Source organism: Danio rerio, chromosome 7 (assembly GCF_052040795.2).
Source record: "Danio rerio strain M-AB ecotype USA chromosome 7, GRCz13ab, whole genome shotgun sequence".
Taxonomy (NCBI): Eukaryota; Metazoa; Chordata; class Actinopteri; order Cypriniformes; family Danionidae; genus Danio; species Danio rerio.
Genome location: NC_141027.1, coordinates 37,679,397 through 37,699,621, shown reverse-complemented (window position 1 = coordinate 37,699,621; position 20,225 = coordinate 37,679,397). Strand labels below are relative to the sequence as shown.

The window sequence follows — 20,225 nt, the reverse complement described above, 5'->3', positions numbered from 1 at the left end:
ACTCTTGTAGTCTTAAAGCTCTACTAACACAAGTGAGAGGACAAATGAAAGAGCGAGAGAGTGAGTGTGTGTGTGTGTGTGTGTATGTTGGTGGTGGGCCACCGCAGTGAGTGGGATGACACTTCAGTGTGTGTGTGTGTGTGTGTGTGTGTGTGTGTGTGTGTGTGTGTGTGTGTGTGTGTGTGTGTGTGTGTTTTAAGCGAGGACGGGTTAAAGTGACACACTTCCAGTCAACAGGCTCAAGTACAGTGTTCAAATAAGTTATCGAGCTAATAAGTGTGTGAAGCAGACAGTGTGAATGCGTGTGTACGCATGTGTAACTATGTGTGTGTGAAAGACTTAGAAGTGTGAGTGTGTCTGAAAAAAGTAGAAGAGGGGGAAGGGGGCACGAAAAAAGTAATAAAGAGAAATGGCAAACAGTGCATGTTCCTCTTTTACACATTTAGTTTCATTGCACAGTAACAAAAGCTGCTGTTCATGTTTTACTTCATTATGATTTAAGGTGCTTTTTAGGGAGTGATAAAATAATTGGGAGAAATGTATAATTATTAATATTGATAATAATGAGGTTTAAATGGGATATACTGTAAATGTTTCTGCAGTGTGTAGTTGAGTATGCAGCAGAAGTCGGTTGAATCTGTCCATCGGCAGTAAACAGGTCTTTCAGTGTCTCACGGCAAGGCAACATTTGCTGACTCTGTACATTGTCAGGAGCTTGCTTTATCTTTTCAGGTATTCTGACAGTTTTAATTCTCTATTTAGGGGCAGACAGTATTCTCATTTACTCTATTTAGTTGTAGCTTTTGTGGAATGTTATAGCTTTATTTTTTGTGTCTAATAATTAGACTGTCCAGTTGATATTTTTTTCTAAATCATGACAGTGTTTCGGTTCTCTGTCTCACACAAACAGGCACAGGGAGAGTGATGTTTGTGTTGTCATTAATTCTGAATAAAAGCTTAACAACACGCCTATTGTCGCCTTTACACTGCAAAGCTGTATTTGACACAGGCAGCGTACAATAATTAGAATTGATGTAGAAATGATGTTGTCATTTTTAATTATGTAATTATAATTATAAATGTTTGAAATATAAATGAAACAATGAGATTTCAGTGTGTTCTTACTACCCCTTTTAACATTGTAAATTATAAATTATGTAGTGACAATGATAGTGCATTGTAAACAGAATCACAGCAGAATCAGTGCTAAAACTTCAGAGATCATTATTCATGAGTTCAAAATCAATTAAATTAATTAGGTGCCATGAAATCTGCTGCAGTGCGCACACATGGAACAGACTTTTGTTTGTAAGTAGGCTAATAATTGTAAAACAAACAAGGCTGCAAAAACCACATAGTCCCAAAAGCAGAATCTGCTCAGATATTTTTTATATTAATGTATTTAATAATATTAATAATGACTATTATTATTATATTATAATATATTTTTTTTATAATAATGCTTAGACAAAAATGTTACTTGGGTGTATTTATAGCTCCAGCAAGATTCTTTATATGTGATTTAATGGTGGGTCAATGTTGTCTACTTCTTTAAACCTGCTCTCTTTAATCAAATCGTCTAAACTAATTATCATTAGCTGCTCTTTGCGTTGTATTCATCTGCATCTGTTTGCAAAGTGCTTTATCCAACCTTGCACATCTCACTCCAGCCTTTCCAAACACAAACAGTGTTCATCTCCTCGATTTACCTCACAAAAACAGCTTCTGATTTTACTGTTTGTAATCTGTTAGATATTGTAGTTAAAACACAATTATACGAGACGGTTTGTTATGTATGATGTGTGTATCTGCACTCAAATGAGAACTCTTATCTACTAATTACCTGCTATTCCTCTCACATCTGCATTCCAGCATCTCTCCTTCGCGCAAACGCGCGCGCGCATTAATGAAGCTCTTTCTCCGCGGAGCGCTAGATTTGAATGAACCGAGCATCAGTCATAGCTGATCAAAAGATAAGCGGCAACGGCGATCTCTCGTCTCGTACCTTTATGGAAATTCACTCTTGATCTCGGGCTTTACGAACGCGCGCGTTACCGGCTGGAGAGCCGCGCTCTCATGCGCGGCCACGAGGAGGCGTTGCACTCCAGTTCAGAGCAGAGAGCTTCGACGGCACGAATTCAACAGCGTCTTCTCTTGGTTTTCACACACGTGAGTGTCCAGCGAGACTTGCTTCAGACGTAGAATTTAGATATCGTTTTAAAATGTTTAATGTCTGCAGCTGGTTCTGTTAAAAGGCTCGAGTTTGTGTATCTTACATAGCTGAAAGCATACAGCTAATGTCATTTAAATCTGCAGACAGATGTCATTGTCATGGGAATGTGCTTAACTCTTGAAAAGACAAATAACGTAGCACTTGAAAACAAATAAAGGTTTGTTCTGCACGGCGACGTAATTAGGTTTGTCTACAGGACATTAAATTCAGCAATTCCGCTCACCTGCGCTGTTTTTTTCACCCCTTGTGGATGGAAACAAAGATTATGTAGTGTTTATATTTGTATAGTATAGATAAAATATAAACTTTAAATAGTGATTAATTTAAATTAATAGACATGCATCATTATTGGATTAAAATTGAAGTTTAATGTAAACTAAACATATTGCTTATATTTGTGTATTAGATCAAATATAGTTATAATAACTTAAAAATACATGCATCAATACTGGGTTCAAAATATAATTTAAAGGGAATAAAATATGTTGTGTATATTTGTCTATAAGATAAATTCTAAAATAAATATTAAAGTAAATAAATAGACATGCACAAATTTTGGATTCAAAGTATTGTTTATTGTAAATAAAATGTAGAATACTTAAAGATGATTATCTACTGTAAAAGTACACTTAATAATGAATGTTAAATTAAGCATAAAAAGATTAGTCTTGATGTGTTAATCAAATGTGCGTATTTAAAACTATAAACATAAACTGCAAAATTACAATGCAAAAGATGTCTTAATTTTTTATTTGAATTGATTACATCATTCAGTCAAAAGAAAACAAAAGATAAATAAAACAAAACATTGTTTTCAGCCTTGAGAGCTTTATACCTTCATAAACGTATTTATTTTTAGACGATAATTATTCATTAATGTGTACGTTAACCTGGGTTTGTGGGAGTTTTTATTTTGGAGGTAGTGAATGGAGTAATGGCAGAGGAATGGCAGGGCGGATACATGGCCAATTTCAGCACAATTACACTTAGTTGACCTCCCTTCTAGGGCAATTTACATGACTCCCAAAGTGTATGCGTGTTTATGCAAGACTGGCATGATGGGTACAAAATCCCTAGAGTCCATTTGTGTGCCTGCTTTTGTGTGTGTGTGTGTGTGTGTGTGTGTGTGTGTGTGTGTGTGTGTGTGTGTGTGTGTGTGTGTGTGTGTGTGTGTTTGTGTGTGTGCACATTATGTTAAGGTTTCCTGCCTAAATGTCGTCAAAAACAGGAGGGGCTTTACCGTAAATCTCCCTCTCTGTTCCCAAATGCTCAGAAATTAATCTCATTAAAAGAACATAAGATCAGTACGACAATAAAGAATTATGAAATGCGTAAGCCAAATTATTTACAGCACTAGATGAAAATGTGCAGCACTTTTAATTCCTCTGTTTGCATTATTTTTTACACTCATAAGTTTACAAATCTTGATCTTATATGATTAGGGTATAAATAAAATTTAGTGAAATTAATGGTTTGAATATTTAACAGTGCTCTATTTTGGATTGAGTAAAAAGGTGTCATGTACTTTTTTGTAATCTCCGAAATACATGAATTTATATATATATATATATACACATTTGTATACTGTATGTAAATAATCTGTAGACTTGAAATACTAAAAGTCTGGCATCTAAGCATTTAGCTTAGCTTCATATTTCCAAAAAACGACTCTCGCTCACTCATTCTCTTTCTTTGCAGGATGACGTTAGGAAACAAAAGCATGTTAATGATTTTCGGAGGCCACGGTCGAGCTGGAGAGCACTTCAAACTCAAGAGCAGGAAACACGCTGGGCTCCACAGGGTTCCCACAGGTATGAGGGGTCTACAAGCGTACGAACACAGACGCTCACATACACTCACAAACAAAACAAAAAAACACATGGCGCACAAATGCCTTCACATCAAGTAACCTCACCCCATTTGAACCAGTGACATATTTACCCACATTTTCCTCTCTGGTTTTTGGAAACGTCACTGCATGAAGAATATGAGCTTAAATACATTTTTTATGATCTCATTGGATTGATAATTATCATTTTAATAATGCTGTCCAATATTTAAAAAAGACAGCGAGAGAGATAGAGAAGCATTATGTAGTTTCTTAAATGAGTGTCTCTTCTTAACACAGAGCGGATTTAAGGGCCAGACCCTTTTTCTTAAGAATAGGATGGTAATAACAGCTGGCTGGTGTGTGAACTTAAACTAAAGAGTGTTAACAGCTCTGTTAATTGACCCGACCTCACTTGTAATGAAAAAGATCCATGCAGTAGCATATGGTAGTGCAAAGAATTATGGGAGTAGGCGAAGGGTGGAAACGACGCAGAGTATATGACTGATGTCACTTTATTAGCATTGATTTCATTTTATGTATTTTGTTGCAGCTAATGATATTGATTTGTGCCATGCATATTTAAGGTCCCTGTAAAGGTTAAAGGATTATTTAATCATTTGTGCTGGGCTTTGTGGTCTCCATGTCTTATAAAAGTGAGTGACAAATAGCTTTAACAGAAAACAAATGGAACGAACCTATTACTGATTTTAATCATGTGATATAGTGCAATCTTAAAAATAAAGGGACACCTTTTAAGGTCACACTTGATAGTCCCGTTGTTGAATTTAAGTTGCATCTACATGCCAACTAATTCTCATTAGATTATACGTAGACTGTTAGGTTGGGGTTAGGGTTAATGGAAGTTGACATACTTGCAAAGTTTCTTATAGTCAGTTAAATGTCTGTTGAAGGAGCAGTATTAACACGCTGTAAAACCCAACAGTCAACTTTATCAAATAAAATGAGTGTAGTTAACTCAAAATTTAATTCTACTCATTTGAAAAGAGTTTTGAACTCACACCCTACATTTCGGAACGCATGCAAGCCGCAGATTAATAACTTTTTGAACTTGTAGGTTAATACAACATTTATAACCATTGCAGAGGGATTGCCTCCCATGTCATTTAAATCACGTGTATGAAAGCATTTTGGCAACCCTGTAAAATATAATGACAGAAAAAGTAGTGGTGGGACCTACCTAAATGCTTTCTCAGGTCATTAATTAAATGTGTTTTTTGTCACTTGTTTGTTCAGCCTGCATTAATGCATTCAGTGTAAAGCTGCACAATTAAACGTTTAAAGATCGCAATCTCAATTCAAACCCGCGCAACATGAATGATAAATGATAATGATTTGCATATGTTTATTATTCCTTCTAATAAGGACTGCATTAAACTCTGCGCTTGATCAAGAGAGATTCCGTTTTCACACTTTTTCAGTATGTTACAATTAAATAACACAGAAGAACTGGGAGAACAGTTTATAGTTCAGATCTTTTTTTATTGTTATTTTTATTCAATTTTACAGCTTCTAAGTTCTGTTTGGTAAACCAATGGTTTTTGCAGTAATATTTTTGTATAAATGGAATGCAAATGACATTTGTCTCCTCCCATTTTTGCTGATCCGAAAAATGGTCCGATCTGTGACTCAAAAACCGTAGTGTGATCCGAACCATGAGATTTGTGATCTGTTACTCCACTAGTGTTGAAGGTAATGAGTTAATTAAATACCTCATTACTTCAACTTAAATGGAGTAAGTTCACAGTATTGTTTTTATTTTAAACTCAAATGGTTCTTAACAATTGGTTTCCTCAAAAGGTTTGAGTTGCCTTAACTTATTGGGTTTTACAGTTCTCAGTTGAGTTGAGTTCTCTTCATGTATGGGTTTTACTGTGCTCAGATAGCTTAATTTGCTGAAATGGATTAAGTTCACAGTACTCATTAGGATTAGTTTTTAACTAAAATAGTTTGTTGCAGTTGGTTTCCTCACATGGTTTCAGTTACCTCAACTCATTGGGTTTTACAGTGCAGATATTTTGCAGACAGTCTACCACTACTCAAATGGACCATTAAAATAAAATGTTACTCCTTTTTATTTGAATTATTTTCAGATAATTCTCCAAATAACCATTCAGCTAATCTGAAGAATCTAAAAAAACACTATTAATGATTGAAAGGGCTCCAATAAATGTTAAAGGTTTTTCATGCAACCAACATACTAATAACAGCCTTTAAAAAAAGTGTACAAAGAAGCTGATGCTGAAATGAAAACAGTTAAGAAATGTCTATTACAAACGACAAAGCAGCCTGCAATTTAAATCCAAGCGTGTATGTGTGTGTTTGCGCTCTCCTGTATCGTGTGTATGCAATGTCAGGTCCTGTTCTCCTTCGTATTGCCGTGCTCTGACAGCAGGGCAGGGAACAGAGTGTTTGTTCTTATAGGATCGAACACTGGTTCACTCTCCCACATCCTGAACAGCCTCCCACCGCGCTGCAGAATACCAATTAGCATGTTGACGCTAAGCACTAACCACTCACGCTAACTTAGGCCAAAGTGCTGGGGTTTATCAGGCTGGAAGCATCTTAATGTGTCCCACGGATGAACAGCAGGTAGTACGGACTTGTAAAGAAACAGTGAGGATGCAGAGTGTGAAATTGTCAAAGGAAGTGCAAACATAGTGGCTGATCGAATTAAATATATCTGAGCGATATGTGTGTGTGTGTGACTCCAGCGATACTCAGAGAGGGACAGCTGACAAATACTGCCACGGTCTACATGTCACCTGACACCTGTCGATAGTCCGGGTGGGGCATGGCATTCACCTGATAATCATCAAATTATACACACAGCATGCTTCTTTTTTTCACTCTTGCCTTCTCTTTCTTTCCCTCACTTCTCCCTCTATCTTTCCATTTCGCACACTCTCAATAACCTCTGATACCCTATGGTCCAGCTGCTCTGCACGGACCTCACATTTAAATGTGTGTGTGTGTTTACCAGGCAGGAGAAGAAGCCCTCACCATCACGGCTCACTGGCTCCCAATACTACCAGCATTTTCTTTAACAGAGCCAAAGTGAATGGATACAATTTCAGCCAGTGTAGAGAGTGGCACAGGCAAGACAAAAGAGACAAGATCCTGCAATCTGGAGGTCGCTGACACTGTCCGAACAGTAATTACTACACTTCCCAAAACACTAGCACCAGCAGCTCTACCTCTACACTCACTCTCCAAATGCCAACCTAGGCATATTAGCAAGAACAAGTGTCCACAATGTGGCTATACCGCGAGTATGTGGCTCAGCGTACACGCGTGGAGATTGCTTTATAAGGGACATGTGTACTCATCAACTGGGCTCTAGGTGAGAGAAAGAAAGAGAACAGGAGATTGGTACAGAGAAGGAGATGTCCATTTCGCTTGTGTACTTTGAATGAAAGAGGCGAGTAAAGTAAAATTGGCAGTCTCGATCCGCCGGGTTGAGCTGTGGGTCTATGAATATGTCAGAGGCATTTTGAAAAGCCATAAGTTATTGTCTGGACTCAGCGGAATTGAAGAAAATGAATGGCCAAAAGTGTGCTGGGCGCACTTTCTATCTCTCCCTTGCTCACGCACACAAAATATTTATGATTGTTTAAAAATTCTCTGTGTGGTTAAAAATATCAGGTAATTGACTGCTATTCTATATGATGCAGTGCGAAATAAATGTGATTTAAATGTTGGTTAATTGATATAAAAAATGTATAACGCATAGCATAGTGTATTCTATAGTGTGCAGGGCTCAGCATATATAATACACTCCTCACAAATCTATGTTTTAAATTCATATTTTAATAAGAAACTATACAATGTTATATTTGTTCATATACATTAGATTAGTAAGTACTGAAGCCAAATCTGGAGCTTATCTAAGAAAAGAACATACAATAACAGTTAAAAAAAACTAGTACACCCAAATTTATATGTTATAGAAAAATATTAAATACAAAATTTAAAAAGAGGAAAAATCAAGAGAAGCAAAAAATCAAAAAAAATTTGTTGACATTTTGTAGTTTGTCATTTTTTTTGGCAATATTTTGCTTGAATTTATTTTTTAATCTTTCAATTTCTAAATATGTTTAGTGACTAAAATATGATTTTAATAAATATGTCTGTTTAGTAAATCTGGTTGTTTAAATGCACCGAAATACATTGCATATATTCACTGAGAAATGGACAAAACATTCATTTTCCAAATGGGGTTAACTCAATTATGCTGAGCACTGTGTATGTATATATATACTGTTCAATATGCGTTTATCTTTTTCATCTTAACGTAAGGTAAACTCCAAGTTTATGCTATAGAAAAGTGAATTCAATTTAATGAATTAAACTAAATTCTCGTGTAATTACATATGCCAATTAGTTTTAATATATGTATTCCTTTCCTTCATTAATTTTATTATGCCTCATGTCTAAACATAAACTAAATTAAGAGTTTACACTGCAGAAAAAGTTATTTAAATTGAATGAATTACACTGAATTCTTATGTAATTATATGAGACAATTTGTTGTACACTTAATATACACTAGTGGTTAAAAGTTTAAGATAAGTGTGATTTTTAAATGTTTTAAAATAAGCTTTTCCTGCTCATCAAGGCTGCATTTATTTAATCAAAAATACAGTACAAATTGTGAAATGTTATTGCACTTCAAAATAACTGTTCATTTATTTCAGCAATTTTAATAGTGAATTTTCAGCTTCATTACTTTAGTCTTCAGTCGCATGATGCTTCACAAATCACTCTATTATTATTATTGTTATTATTATTAATATTAACTACTATAATTAATATTATTATAAATGGTAAAAGTAATAAAAGTAATAATGACTGGATTAATAATTTTGAAATAATTAAAAATTTCATAAAATAAAAAAGCAGTCATTTAAAATTTTATAAATATTTAACAATTTCTTTTAAATTTTAAAAATGCCACATTGATGAACAGAATAATTTTCTTTAAATAAAAAAAACTGAATTAAAAAAAAACAAAAAACTGACCCAAATCTTTTGACTGGTAGTGTATGTAATTTATTTATTTATTTATTTATTTATTTATTTATTTATTTATTTATTTATTTATTTATTTATTTTCATTTATTTATTTACTTTTGCTTGATGCCTATATGCTGATATATGCTGAAAGTTATTATTATGAATTCATCAGTATTTAGTTAATTTTTACTTCAGACTGCAGCACAGCATCAGGCTGTTATATATGAAGCTGTCATGACTGGTGATATTATTTCATTACACTGGACAAAGCAAGACCTGCAGGGAGGCTTTTATTTAGTTGTTGTGATCCATTTGTGTGGGCTGTTTTCTCAGAACTTCCACTTTGGTGAGGAGCACAAAGTGCTTGTGTTTTCACAAAACCAGTGACATCCCCCAACACCAGGACGAGCACTTAAGAAAACTTTGAAGATGAATCAATTTCTATATTATTGCAAGTCTGTAAGGGTGCTGAGCAGGAATCGAACCTCCTGCCTGCACTTCATAGCAGTCAGGCAGCATTGATGAGGTGATTGATCTTGGGATGGAAACGACGGGGAAGAGGAGAAGGATTACGCTTGTCAAATGGAGTCAATACAGTGGGTTGGATGCTCAAATGTTTGCAGTAAATCTTAAATAGTGTCTGTGAAAGCTAAAAAGCCTGAAAACAGCAGCAGAAAAATGTAAGAACAGTTGTAGGTTTTGCTTTCGCTGTGGTCTACCTAAAAAAAAAAAACAGCAAATCTGAGATCTTGGCTTCTTCAGATGAAAAGACACAAGAATGATGTGCTGAGGTGGAGGGAGAAAAAACAAAACAATGTCGTCCGTACATTTCTTTAGGTTTAGTTAAGGTGTGTTCACACTTTGCCGGATTATAAAATAGTTTTGGTGGTATTGCTCTTCTAGTGCGGTGCATTTAAAAAAGTGTGAACACCAAACTTGCGCAGTGGTTAGCACGATCGCCTCACAGCAAGAAGGCTGCTGGTTCAGCTGGGTCAGTTGGCATTTCTGTGTGGAGTTTGCATGTTCTTCCTTTATTCATGGGGTTTTCCTCCTGGTGCTCCGGTTTTCCCCACAGTCCAAAGACATGTGCTATAGGTGAATTGAATAAGCCAAATAGGCCGTAGTGTATGTGTGTGAAAGAGTGTGTAAAAACTATAGAATATACAAGAAATGTCAATCGTATCTTTTTGAATGGGGAAATGTGTAACTGTCAGGATGGTGAATAGAGCCTCGTCTACTAGTACAGGAGCCAGTCATCTATCGATATATGGCGAATAAATCCCGCCTTCTAGTACAGGAGCCAATCATCAATCGCTATAGACTGACGATGGCCCAGGGGAGGGGCTCGAACCAGACCTGAGTTTCTGCAGATTTTGTGTGATTTGGGCGTTTAGAAATGAAACTAAAGAGACTTGCCTTAAAGGGACTTTGGTATGGGTGCTTCCCAGTGTTGAGTTGCGGCTGGAAGGGCATCCGCTGTATAAAACATATGCTGGATAAGTTGGCAGTTCATTCCGCTTTAAAAAATATTATCAGAAATACTGTGGAAATTTCCTTGCTCTGTTAAACATCATTTGGAAAATATTTAAAAAAGAAAAAAAAATTAAAGGGGGGCTAATAATTCTGACTTCAACTGTATATCTTTCTGCAGCCACATCTTTTTTGTGTGCGATGGAGGAATTTCTGGCTTGACCCCTTTATACATGTATAAGCTCATCCTGAGTTCTCAACTGATACAAACACCATTATACAGTGAGTGTGCAGCAATTACTGATGTTCGGTAAGATATTTTATGTCATGAAAGCGGTTTAGTCTTAAAAATGACAGGGAAACCAGGATCAAATGTATTGCTTTTTATTTGGTCATGACCAAACTAATAAAGAAAACCAAAGAGCATATTTGAAACACACCTTAAGAGACCCTGACTGCACAATCTATCTCTCCCAACCTCCACGAAAGACTTGCTGTAGGAATTGCAGCGTTGCTGTAATAAGCCCACACTGGAGCACTGAGTGGCAGCCGCAGCAGCTGGCCATACGCCGCACCATACGCCTCATCCTTGCGCAGCGTCCACCCAGTTATTTACAGCTGGCTTTTCTTTTATGGAAAAATCAAGACGTGATTGATTCAGGTTAATGTGACGGCCAGGCAGCAGCAAGCTGCATTTGAGAGCTCAGGTTAACAGAAAACACTAACTTCCATAAAGCACTACGGGGATAAATCATGCTTATTCAGGCCGGCCTGACAGCCGTTTAAGCTGTGGCAATCATCGAAAGCACCTCTGCCGCCCCTCCGCTCCGCTCCGCAAAATGTCGAGGGGGGAGTGTGGGATTTGACGGGGGGCGAGGGAGGAGGAGGATGAAGGGAGATGGAGAGCGTGAGAGAGAGTCAGATAGAAGTAAATGAGACCGAGGGAGACGGTCATATCAACGAGCCATCAGTGAGCAGGTGCTTTACATAAGCATCTCAGTAAGCAAATTCTGTTGACAAAGAAACGCAATAAAACAAAGAGGGTTTGGAAGGAAGAGACGTCCCCAGTGCATTCCTACAGCGCCGCCTCGCTCTCTCCTTCTCTCGCTTTCTCTCTCTCAGGAGCAAGATTATAGTGTTTGCTTTTATCTGTCAGAGATCAATATTTCAAACGTCCGATAAAAGAGGAAATTGAACTGGGAATAGACTGGAGTGCTGTAAAAGTACAAAGCACAATTATCAAAAAGCACTTAAAGAGCTTAATAGGATACACATATTAAAAATGCCCAAATGGATGTCTCGGAGCCATAATGAGGACTCTTCCTCATCCCTCCTCTGCCTCTCTCCACCTTCGGGCTGCAAGGTGAAGCTTTTGATCATAATGCCGTCTGAGGGCAGGGGGTTTGATGGTCTGAGGGGGCGACGCTATATGGACCCCTAGAGGCCTCATGTTTTAACATTGCACCATTAGGTCTGACAAGCCGCACACTCTGTTTATGCGCCTGCCATTACAGTCGCGTGAACCCGAGATCAGGAGCGAGAGATGTAGCCAACAAGGACGTGGCAAAGATGCAGTCGGAATAGACAACCGAGTCCAAGCCCAGACAGGTGATGCTCTCCAGCACACATGAAGGTCAGGAGCAGTTCAGGATCATGGGATACACTTTTACTATGTTATTATTTCTGTTATTATTTCTGTCTCAACCTGTGCTTCAAAAGTTCAACCTCCATCACAGGAGTCAAATCCAAATTGGAGAGGCCCTGTTTACATCTGGTGTGTGTTTTGGTCAATTAGATCACAAGCATACGAGGGATACACATCTCTGTTTACACCTTGCTTTTCTTCACTTTTGACCACTTTCTAGATTTTTTGCAGAGTGTCTATGGGCAATATTATATGAATACTCTGTTTTTTTGCAATGGCATTAGCCACAAAAATACACTGGATGCTGTGGATTTGTGTTACAATCAGCTTTTTATTTTTAAATCAACTTCAAACCAAACTTTAGACTTCAGACTTCATAGTTGCTATTAAGTTTTACAAAAAAAGTATGAAGTCTGTTTTAATGCATACAACCACCTGAGGGATTACACTTTGAAAGCAATCAAATTTGTTTTTGACAGCATCAAAACATCCCACATAGCAAAATTTGTCTGGTGCAGCTCTGGCTCACACAATCAGCTTTTGCTTGGCTCACATGCCGCAGTGAATTATGGTGCATGTCTAGATGCCAGACAAGGGCCAAACGTGGACCATATCTGGGCCAAGTCTCAGCCAAGTTAGGGTGCACTCACACTATGCTATTTGAAACATGCCTAGGTCCATTTCCCAGATTGTTTGAGAGCACGCTTAATCTAACTCATGGCGCAGTTCACTTCGCCGGCCCTGTTCGGTTGGAAGAGGTACACGAGAGCGCGGTTCACTTGGGCTCAGTACGCTTGTAGTGTGAGTGCAAAGCATGCCAGAGCCTGAAACTGAAGATGAGACGTGACTTTTAAGGGACTGTTTCCTATGGATTTATTAATCATTCTTACTGTTCAACATATGCAAACTGTCTTTGATTATTAAGAACGCAAACCCATCACTGCACGACAGCTGCACCTTTAGTAAACCTCCTTATTCCTGCAACACAAGGACTTTATGATTGTTTATGAGTGTCAAAACTGGCTGATCTGTTGGGCGAAATATTTGACTGCATCTCAAACGACGTAAAACGATATAATAATATAAAGAAATGTCCACTGTGCTGAGCGAGAGCGCTTCTTAAACTGAACGGCGCATCATCGATGACATAAGCGTACTCAGGCCCGAATGCGATGTGAGTGCAGGCCGTCGGGTGAAATGGGAGGGAGGACAAGTGTGCTTCGGCCCAGTTCAGGGCAACTGTACATAGAGTGAATATGCCCTTAATAATCCATAACTGGGCCTGAACTGGGCCAAATATGTTGGTGCATCACAACTGCAATGAAATTGATAAACCCACAGAGCATTACGCTTTTTTCTCGAAGTCATCTGATTGCTAGAAGTTTTTTCTTTAATAAAAAATTATTCAAATGTATTTAAATGGGAGTCAAAATAAGCCAAACTTACATGACTTACAAATCAATTATTAACACCTGGGCCGAGTACTACATTTTACAATTGGCCCAAGTATTGTGTGCCACCTTTAAAACAGTGCCTCCTCTGCCAAACCCGGGCCATGGTTGGCCCACATGCTGTATGCCAGTGCTGCTGTGCCAAATCAGGGAATTCTTTGCTACCTGGGATTTTAGACCCTGCTTAAACTTGTATTTAGCAATGTCTGTTTGTGATTGAATTGCCAAAAAAACAAGCTTCTTAAACTATGTGTAAACAAGGCCTTACACTCTTGAACACATCTTCCCCAGTCTATAGATGTCTATTGACAAGCAGTGGTGCATTAAAGCTACTGACTGTTTGACACCTGGTCTGCAGTGCGTCGGGTATCATGTTTATAGTGGTCTTCATTCACAGGCATCATGTACTCCCCCTCACACCATGTGGAAACTGTCAGAGACCCCTTCAATACGGAAGGTTACTCACACACCCCTGGGATATCTGTCGTGCTTCCCTTCTGGCCCGGGATGGAGCTGAACCCCGTCCTCCAGCTATTGAATGTTCTTCGTTAAACAAAGCTTACACCACTTATGGCCTTTGTGTGTTGTGAAACCAAACACCACTCTGGAGGGCCAGCGATCTGCACAAACACACACAAACACAATAGTGCCGAAGTCAACAAAGTCTTGCCAACAGTCTGAAGCTCATATATCTATATAGGCTACTAGTATTTAAAAGTTTGGCGTTGTTTTAAATCTTACCAACATTTTTTTTTTATTGTCAAAAATCCAAATATAGTAAATTTATAACAATATGAAATATTTTTATCACCTGAAATATTTTTCTTATTTGTATTAAAATGTATATTTTAAAAATGTATATTATTCCTTTGGGCGACACAGTGGCTCAGTGCAGTCACCTCACAGCAAGAAGGTCGCTGGTTCAAGACCCGGCTGGATCAGTTGGCATTTATGTGTGGAGTTTGTATGTTCTCCCCATGTTCGTGTGGGATTCCTCCGGGTGCTCTGGTTTTCTATAAAGTCCTAAGACATGCGCTATAGGTCAATTAAATAAGCTTAATTGGCCATAGTGAGCGTGAATTAGTGTGTATGGATGTTTCCTTGTACTGGGTTGCAGCTGGAAGGGCATCCACTGTGTAAAACATTTGCTGGATAAGTTGGCACAGCTTTCCGCTGTGGCGACCCCTGATGAATAAAGAGACTAAGCCGAAGGAAAATAAATGAATGAATAAAAATTACATTAGAAAACCTGTTGGATAACAGGTTTTAACATTATAAAATGAATCAGGTGCAAATATACTTTTTTTCTTTACAGAAAAACAGAGAACAGAACCACAAATGTCAGCACACCCAGAGTCATTCCTGGCGGTTCATTCTGCTGTGGTGACCTCAGATGAATAAAGGGACTAAGCCGAAGGAAAATGAATGAATGTACATTATTTCTTTGATTGTAAAGCAGAATTTTCAGCATTCATTATTCTAGTACTTAGGTCACCTGATCCTTCAGACTTAAATATGTTGATCTAATATGCTGCTTTGGTGCTTTAAAAGGATCCTATTATTTGTTTAATGTTGAAAACATCAGCTTTATATTGCTGAGGAAACCACAATATTTTTTTATCCTTATTAGATTAATTAAAAGTTTAAAAGTATAGTATTTATTTGAAATATAATCCCCCTCCCCACTCCAAAAAAATTATTTTGTACTTATTACTTCGACGTGTAATAAAGTAATGTGTAATAAAGTTTTACATTTCTTTGAAATACCTTTTTTCAAAGCCTTTGTATATATTTTTGTTATGTATTCATTTGTTATTATGAGTACTCTAAACATTTAGTTGCATCTTCTATTATTCATTCATTTTCTTTTTGGCTTAGTCCCTTTATTAATCTAAGCAAAATGAACCTCCAACTTTTCCAGCACACATTCTACGCAGTGGATGCCCTTCCAGCTGCAACCCATCACTGGGAAACATCCATACACACTCATTTACACGCATGCACTATGGACAATTTAACTTACCTAATTTACATATGGCGCATGTCTTTGGACGTGTGGGGGAAACCGGAGCACCCAAAGGAAACCCACGCAAACACAGGGAGAACATGCAAACTCCATACAGAAATGCCAACTGACCCTGCAGGGACTCTAACCAGCAATCTTCTTTCTGTGATGTGACAGTGCTATATATTATTATATTATATTATATTATATTATATTATATTATATTATATTATATTATATTATATTATATTATATTATATTATTATATTATATTTTAAAATTTTAAGCTGTTAACACCTAATATATCTATGCATTTTTAGAAACTATGACCACAATTTCTAAAATCTGCATTCCTAAATTTAACTTAAACTGAAATGAAAGAAAAACTAAACTAGTCTCAATCCTGCTCTACCTTCAAATGATACTGCCTTTAACCTGTATTTCGTATTTTTCTGTCTTTTTCTCTCTGAAATGATTCCTAATTAAAAATCCAAATGTAAAAGTCAGCGTAAAACATGAGACAGGCAGAGGAAGTGAAATTATTTGCTCGGTCAGTCATTTAGCAGACCTGTCCACAGCTTCTGCCCCCCCTTCCAAAGGGTATCATACTTTTATGTGCAGAAAAAAAAGATGAAAAAGCATTGCAATACCCAAGCGGTGGCAAATCAATAGCATTCTAGACATAACAAGGACATTAACTTATCTTAAAGAACAGATAAAATTAGAGAGCAGTTGTAACAGAAGCGATATCATGAACATCTCTTGATTGAAACATCCTATTAGCTGAGAGCTCAGTATGATACGACAGACCATTCATTTCAGCCATATCTTAATGGCCCATCATTAGTCATATAATCAATAAGCTTCTTGATTAAGAGAACTCAAGAATGCACGTTTCATCTACAGGCATTTTTTGTGGATCGATGACAAGGTTATCTCGCAAATGACGAGGATGCAAAAGGAGGATTATGTGCGTGCCCGCGCACACTCAAACATGCAGACACACACACACACAAACGCTGCCGAGTAAATCATGAAACACTTTGATCAGTAGGCCAGTATAACTGGAGGCAGAGCTTTTAATCGCCAGCGGTAAGTCATTAACTAAATTAGTTTTTAAAGATTTAGGATGCTCTGCAGATTTCATTCTCAGATAGGCCTGAAGTTTCAAGGCTTTGAAATATCTGTAGGTTTCCCACTGATGGATGAAATGCTGCTGAACGATTCCCCAATAAGTCAGGGCATTTTTCAAAGTTCCAAACTATCTTCACGCCACCTGCTAACGTCTCCATTTCTGTCCAATCCCCTGAAGGAAGTGCACTGATTTTTCAAATTTCATTAGCTCATTAGTTGAGTAATGTAAGACTGGTGTTCAGATTTATCTAGTGCACTAACTCAATAACCCGTCCCAAGTCCTTGTCCAAGGACATTAGGCATGCAAAAAAAGATCACAAGATCCATTTTTTTTCGATAGCTAAGCAGAAATCAAACATTTAAACATTTATAGGTCGTCCTGTTAAAGACAGGCCACCAAAGTCACTCTCCCAGACTTCAATTAACCTTCTGGGCTGTTAGCCTGGTGTCTAGAGAAGCGAAGGCTTTCTCTCTTTCTCTTCATCTCGCTCTCTCTCACTCAGTCATGAGGTCTTCACATAGGGGAATACTGGAAAGAGAGAGGCGGACGGCTCGTTTGATTCCAATAAAAGAAAACTCAATGTGCTGTTGAACGAGTTTGTCATTTTGTGCCTCTTTCCTTTGTCCTTCAGTGATAATTTTCCCTGACATTCAAATCACATTTTTGATATTTGCTCTGTATGATGGGAGATGAGATGAAAACAGCCCGTGAAGTGCACAGGGAGCTGTCTGTACCCTTGCGAGGGCGCTTGGGGAGTTTGGTTTTGATGCGTTGAAAGAAAAGGTCTGCCTGGTGTTAGAAAGGTTTGTGCTGGTGCATTTTTACACATGAGGCTGATTTTAGCAAGCCGTCATCTGGAAAGACATGTAAGGTGTGCAGAATCCAGAAGTGCAGTGCTTTAAATGTGGCCTTTTCTAAGTCTCAAGACAGTATTTTCCTTTCAACACTTTACCTCAGGCATCAATGTATTTATGCATGTCTAGAGACAAATTAGCTACTGAGTGTTGTAGAAATGTTAATGCGGAAAGATTGAAATCATTAGAAGTTTTTATAATCATCTCATGATTGATATATATATATATATATATATATATATATATATATATATATATATATATATATATATATATATATATATATATATGTGTGTGTGTGTGTATGTATGTTTGAATTCTACATTTCATCTGTTCTTACGGTTTGTACAGCAGTCAGACAAAGGTTTAAGGAATCATGGCTTTCTGCTTTTATTTATTACATTTCTCTAAAGGAATATGGTCAAAAAATATTTATGTTGCTTCTGTACTTGACATCTGCTACAAGGTGATTTATGCCTTAATAGTTTGGTATTGTCAAATAAGTTAAAGGGAGTTTGAAATGATTTGGCCCCTTTGCGATATTTATGACTGATCATTTTGGACCTGATTGAGATATTAAACTTACAGTCTTTCAAATATATGCTGCTATTTAAAACTCTTAGTATTTTCTTGTAGGGATACTACAGGAAATTTAAAGAATTAGTGCATTTTCTATAAGACTAATTCTACAAGCTTTATTTATGAACACATTCAACATTCCACTTTACTTAAGATGTATAACGCTGAAACAATATTACTAATATTGATGAATAAACAATAACTACCTTCCCAATCTAGATTTTTGCTCTTTTTCGTGATATAGAGTGTGAGTCTCTATGTGTGTGTGTGTGTGTGTACGTGCATGCGTGCATGCGTGCGTGCGTGTGTGTGCATGTGTGTGCTATGAGCATAGTTGCTGACTGCTCGGGAATGTTTATTTTACTGTACCGAGAAACATTTTCTTAATCATGACAAAATGTTGTACTTGTTCATTCATTCATTTTCATTTCAGCTTAGTCCCTTTATTAATCTGGGGTCGCCACAGCGGAATTAACCGCCAACTTTTCCAGCATTTGTTTCATGCAGCGGATACCCTTCCAGCCGCAACCTAACACTGGGAAACCCATACACACTCATTCACACACAAACATACACAATGTACAATTTAGCCTACCCAATTTACCTGTACTGCATGTCTTTGGACTGTGGGGGAAACTGGAGCTAACACTACCTACTGCGTCACCATGTTGTACTTGTGTTACTTTTATTTGCTATTTCATAGAAACATGTTTAGCATGATTTTCATGTAAGACACAGTATTTCCCACACTGTATGTATATTTTCATTCTTATTTTGCCACTGTCTCCACGCCACTACTGAAACTGCATTTTGCTGCTTTCTGGATTTATCCCATTGAAAATTATGACAGGAGTTTTTCTCATCCTCGGTCGGCTTTAGCAAAGAAACATTTGTGAAATTGAATATTTATACTCCACATTGTAGAATTGAGATTACAAGTGATTTAGTGAAGTGGTGAGAATTCCTGAATAGCATGCAGAAATAATGTGTTTGAATCTAGGGTGATGCAGTTGTAGACTTTCTTTTTTTTTAATGCTCTGTTCTTGTGACGGGTGTTGTCCCAAACAGTCGTCTGACATCCGAATGAACATTTGTGAATAAATATGTCTCGTTTTGGTCATAAAAAAATTACCATTATTAAAATTAATTTAAAAAGTCAGAATTTAGGAGTACTGTATTTGTACAAGTCAGGATTCAAAGACATTTGCAGCACAGTTACTCTGAAAACATGCGGCTAGGTTACATGAGCTAGAGTTTTTTTTCCAACCCTGTCAATGAAATGCAGATTTGCCAGGTCTCGAAATGCTTCTGAAATGACTGATGTTTTGAATTCCTTTTGTCATGCAACCTGGTGTTTTAAAACACTTTAGTCATGTGACCTTGGTGTTTCGAATCACCTTAGTCATGTGACCTGGGTGTTTCGGATCATGTTTCGGTGCAGTGGTTTGAAACATTTGCGCTTTGAGATCTCGACACTGTGTTGAAGCGTTAGTATCACGTTAGCCATCTCTGCTAGTATAGTGATGGAGACTCTAAACTGCTCAGTGAGCACCGTCTTTTGGGGGAGATGTTAAACCGAGGTTTTGACTCTCTGTGGTCATTAAAAATCCCAGGATGTCCCCCAAAAAAGAGTTTAGGGGTTTAACCCCAGCATTTTGGCCAAATTTGCCCACTGGCCTCTTTCCATTATGGCCTCCTAACCATCCCCATATCATAATTGGCTTCATCACTCTGTTTCCTTTCCACCAATAAACCTGGTGTGTGGTGTACGGTCTGGCGCAATATGGCTGCCATTGTGTCATTCAGGTAGATGCTGCACACTGGTGCTGGATTCCTCCCAAAAATGTGTAAAGCGATTTGAGTGTCCAGAAAAGTGCTATTTAAATGTAAGGAATTATTATTAAATATGTTTTAGATGAAAATTGTGTTGTAACGCATTATTTAACACATACTAGGTAAACTATTACTGAAAATTGATCAGTAAGAAT

At 37.4% G+C, this 20,225-nt stretch overlaps 1 long non-coding RNA gene across 1 annotated transcript in view; it reads left to right on the top strand.

Annotated features, from left to right (window-relative positions):
• LOC137496101 (uncharacterized) overlaps nucleotides 1–8,051 on the top strand; it is a 34,662-nt gene extending 26,611 nt beyond the window's left edge. Inside the window, exons 2-3 of the long non-coding RNA XR_015495968.1 lie at nucleotides 3,932–4,044; nucleotides 7,066–8,051. This is a non-coding gene — a long non-coding RNA (uncharacterized LOC137496101). The remainder of the gene's footprint in view (nucleotides 1–3,931; nucleotides 4,045–7,065) is intronic.
• The last annotated feature ends 12,174 nt before the right edge of the window (nucleotides 8,052–20,225 follow it).